At 35.7% G+C, this 5,175-nt stretch overlaps 1 pseudogene; it reads right to left on the bottom strand.

The window, feature by feature from the left end:
- Positions 1-244: 244 nt before the first annotated feature.
- Positions 245-5,175, bottom strand: part of LOC107666112 (solute carrier family 12 member 5-like) — a 108,594-nt pseudogene continuing 103,663 nt past the window's right edge.

The following is a 5,175-nucleotide window of genomic DNA, read 5'->3' as shown; positions in this document are numbered from 1 at the left end:
ATAGGTCCAAGTTTCATTTCACGTCGACTTTAAACTTCACATTTCACAGTTCACATTATAGTATTACCTCATTATTAATTCACATTTGACCAATCTGCAGACCGAAAGGACCGAGTTCAAACCATGAAGATCTTTTCCCAAGGCTGTCAGTCTTTACCAGAGCAGAAGTATTTCACAGCATCTCTGGTGTAGTTTTGAACGTCGAATCCTTGACTTTGCACATTCTTTTCTGGATCCTCTTCCTCAAAACCCACCCGCTTCTCCTGATTGGGTGAGAGTGGTGATTGACAGATGATGTAGGAAAGCTACAGCAGGCGGGGCATTGAACAAATACCCACTGACATCAACAGTGCACTTCATTGAACAGTGAAGTGTGGATCACATCCATCATGAACGAGAGTAACGCCAAGAACGATGTTTGGCCAGTGAGAGCTTGGCAGACCAGTAGAATGGGATTTTCTGTTGGACAAATGAAGCTGGTTGATTGAAGGGAATTCTGGGATATTGCTTGGGCCACACTGGGGAAGGAGGGCAAATGGAGTGGGATGACGTCGACTAGTTTCTTAAGAGTAGATGGTGATGACCTCACGACCTCCACCACGCACGAGGAGGACCCGGTTGAGACCTTCGGTTAAAACCTCCATGAATTCCATGTCTGATTGATAGAGTCAAGGAAATGAGAGCTGTAAAAGATATGAAACAGACATACAGACGCGTTCTACTCACACTACTTTTGCAGTATGTACTATATGGTGAACAGTATGTCAAAATTTGGTGTCAGTAAGTGTGTCATACAATACATGCCAAGGCTGCATTTATTTGACCAAAAAATACAGTAAAAACAGTAATATTGTGAAATTTTCAAATAGCTGGTTTCTGTTTGAATATACTGTATTAATATAATTTTCAGCATCATTACTCCAGTCTTCAGTGTCGCATGATCCTTCAGAAATCATTCTATCATATCAAGGTTTTTTGAACCTTAAACCGCATAAACACAGTTCATTACACCAAATACACAAAATAATGTTCTTTTTTAGCAACGTCATATCTCCCCTTTAACATTTCTGTGGAAACTGGGATACATTTTTATGTTCAGGATTCTTTGATGAACAGAAAGTTCAAAAGCACAGCATTTATTCAAAATAGAAACTTTTGTAACATTATTAATTTAATGCATTCTGGTTAAAAGCACTAATTTCTTTCATTAAATTAACTTTTGAACAGTGGTGTATTTGCATAGGTTCCCAAAATGCAATGGACTCGGTTTAAAAACAAATGCCATTTTAAAATCTTGCTTGCCTCAGTATTTTTTGGTCTACCAAAAAATGTAGAATTTTTACACCAAATTGGAATAAAAAAATTATGAAAGCCATAATAATTTTCTAAATGACAACGAGACAATGTAACACAAAAAATGATCAGGATACAGTTCTCGTCGCCGCTCCTGTTTTTGGGCGGTCCGGGCATGTTGAGCAGGACTAGTTTGGCCTCCTGGGATTTCTTAACAATGACTTCGTTGATTCTGAGTGCAGTGTGCATGCGCCTCACGTTGGACTGGTTTCTGAAAACAAAACCATCATCAACCATAAGCTCATAAACATTCATCAACATCAGTGAGTGTGAATGTGTGCATCGCTGTCAGATACTCACAGATTTTCCCACTCTCTGTGGCGTGACAGAGAAAGAATGAAAGACGAGTGTAAATGTGTGCAATGCAAAACTGAACCTAAATGCAAACCTTTGCAAATGCAATTTTTAAATCAAGTGACTTTTTGCCGTATGCTGCACTCACGGATTCATGTTGAAGAGGTCTTTGATGGCCTCTGGTGTCGTGGCTCCTATAGGTTTGGCCTGCTCTCCATCACACTTGGCTTCGGTCCATGTCATCTGAACGGCTGTGCCGGGGGTCTCGGCGTCTGCGCTGGGGGACTGCGGTGTGGCCGGGGTTGGCGGGTTGGTACTCTTGTCATGAATGAGCTGTTCCTGTTGGGATGGGGACACAGGGACAGACTGAGAGGGCAGGACCAGCACATGCGCACATATGGAGAATGTAAGGGCAAAAGAGAAGGAAAAGAAAACGTTAATGATCAGATAGAGATTAAAAGAGTTTAAATTAAACAAAGAAATATTTAAATTATAAGTAATAATAATAAATCATAAACTATTATGAAATAAAAATAAACAATACAGTTAAATAATCACAACAATAATAACAAATTTGTTATCGTTTTGTTATTTTTGTAATTTGTTAATTTGTTAAAGATTGTGATCACAATGAAAATGACTGCTTTATAATGAATAATATTTGTATTTATTGACTTTCATTATTACTTTCATTTTAATTTCATTGTATTTCATTATATTTATTACAATCACAATGAAACTGACATTGTTTCATAATGAATAATATTAAATAATAAATCATTATTAAATTAAGAAAATTAATAAATATTAAATTAAAAACAAACTTATTTATTGACCGATTACTTTCATTTTAGTTATATTTATAATGAATTATATTATATATAATTTTATTTTTTTGACTTTTAGAATTAAATTAAAAGACAAGTTAAAAGTAAAACTGAAATTAATATTTACCATATACATTAATGAAATGTATTCTCATTAAAATAAGAAATAAATGTAAAATAAATAATTTGATAATTTACCATTGATAGTTGTTTAATTATAATAAAAATAAAATAAAAAATTAATTAAATTGATACAAATTAAATTATTAAAATGGCATTTCTTATAACTACAAATATTTAAAATAAATAACTTTTAAGAGAGAAAGAGAGAGTGAGAGAGAGAGAGAGAGAGAAAGAAAGAAAGAGAAAGCGAGAGAGCAAACTTTATGTTTGAAAAAAAAAAAAACAGAACAGAAAGACTGTAGAATGACAGAGAGAGAAAGAGAGAGAGAAAAAGAGAGAGAGAGAGAGAGAGAGAGAGAGAGAGAGAGAGAGAGAGAGATGGATTCTGCCGTGTCCATTACTCTGAAAGGCATCACAAAAACACTGATATCAGACAAGACAGTCAAGCCGAGATCACAGCATGTTCAACAGAAGCGATCTGGCTGTTATTGGCATGTAAAATGAAAACTGTAAAGCCATTCATTTGTTTCTGTGATATCTGAAGACATGATGAGCATTGCTGGCTGTACCTCCTCTTCTGGTTTCTCCTCTTTGCTGCTGGCCGCCGGCTCCTCTGTCACACTCAGCTGAGTCGTGACAGCGGCCGGGTTTTTACGGCGGATCGACCCGCGAGAGCTGTCAGTGATGCTCTGGATCTGAAGGGAGAGGAACGATGAGAATATTAATGAGAGGAGAGGCCCCGCCCACATGCAGTGATGTCATGCATAATGAGGTTCAACATGCAGCCTTGCAGTTCAACTGGATTTGTATCCTGTGATGTAATATTATCTTAAAGATATTTTCCATGACGTACAGATAAATACTGAAGTTAAAGAAATGTTTCTTTTTAGAATGAAAAGCATCCAGCCAAAAAATTTCAATATTGCTATGTTTAATCTTTCTAAGCTTTTAAAATGGACATGCACAAGTTTGTAGAGTAGCATGTTTGATCATAAACAGAGTTTGACAGTGAATGCTTGAGGACGGACATGTACCTCACGTTCACGCTCAGTCTTGGTGAGGTTGATCTGCTTGAGGATCTGAGATCTCTGCTCCATCATCAGGGTCTTCTCATACGTGTACGCTGAGATATCACTGTCATGCTGAAGATACAGGAGAGAGATGTATATATACGCTATATTTCTCTGAGTTACTCACAGAACTGTACAGAAACAGTGAGAAAACAAGGAAAATATAGTCTACAGTTCATAAAGGAATAGCTGATCCAAATATACATTTTTGTCATCATCTGCAGATACTTTTTCTGAAAATGGAACCATAAATAAAAAAGAAAAAGAAAAAAATAATTAAAAGTAAAACAAAAGTAGCTGCAAATGATTTTGATATTAATTGTATGACATTATTTGTAATTTCTGTTATATATATATATATATATATATATAATAAAACATAAAAAAAATATATAGTTTATGTATAATATAATACACACACATACACACATCCAACTAAATATTTAGACAATATTTTAAACCAAATAAACTGAAATAAATTGAATTTGATAATGTGAACAAATTATGGTAAATATTATAAAATGTTATACTACGTCTACTACAGCATCATTTCCTGCCTCAGCTTTTTAAATATTTATTTAAATATTAAATATACCTCCCTAGCTAATTTCTGACCTTGATCTGCTCACCTTCCTTTTGCACAAACCCTGAAAGTTTTTCAACTTTTCAACTTAAAGATCCTCCTGTTTCTCTCTCGGAGCTGCTTTTGAACACGAGTAATGACAGTGAGCGGGTGCATTACCATCTCCACCACCTCCACTGCGGCGTCTATGCGCAGGTGATACAGGAAGGTAGTCAGATCCTTCTTCATCTGGATGCTGTTATCGTCCATCTGGGCCACAGTGAAGATGCGCATCTTGCACTTCCTCCAAACCTACCGAACATCATCCACAGATGTCAACACGAGCTGCAGTGACTTAACTATAACATCATTCTGACAGAAATGAAGAGATGAAGCATGTACCTTGTGCTGGCGGAGGAGGAACGGCAGCAGCATCAGCATGCCTCCATCATGAACGATCCACCACACGTCAATGTGACCCTCTGTGAAACGCTCTCCGTTTGATGGGAAGGCCGAGACGTTCTTGGGCACCAGCAGGGCTTCACTGGCAGCGGTGGTTTCTCTTACCAGCTCTGTAATGAAGACATGTTTATATTTATTATTTACGCTCATGAATGTATTATTTTTACTGATTTGAGACTTTTGTTTAATGGTGTGGCTCTGATGTCATGCTTATTCATTTGTTATGTATAATCTGAGTCTTCAAGTTTAAGTTCCAAAAAGAAAAAGATAAAGCACATATTTAATTAATATTTCATTAAAAAAAATGTAAAATTTTAAATTGTAAAAAAAAAAAAAAAAAATGAATTGTTATATATTAAATTATTTCTATAAAAAAGTATCACAGGTTAAAAAAAAGATTTCTGAAGGATCATGTGACACTGAAGACTGGAGTAATGATGCTGAAAATTCAGCTTTGATCACAGGAATAAATTACATTTTACAA

The sequence above is a fragment of the Sinocyclocheilus anshuiensis genome, unplaced genomic scaffold, assembly GCF_001515605.1.
Source record: "Sinocyclocheilus anshuiensis isolate Anshui unplaced genomic scaffold, SAMN03320099.WGS_v1.1 scaffold447, whole genome shotgun sequence".
NCBI classification, from domain to species: domain Eukaryota; kingdom Metazoa; phylum Chordata; class Actinopteri; order Cypriniformes; family Cyprinidae; genus Sinocyclocheilus; species Sinocyclocheilus anshuiensis.
This window is presented reverse-complemented; position numbering and strand designations above follow the sequence as displayed.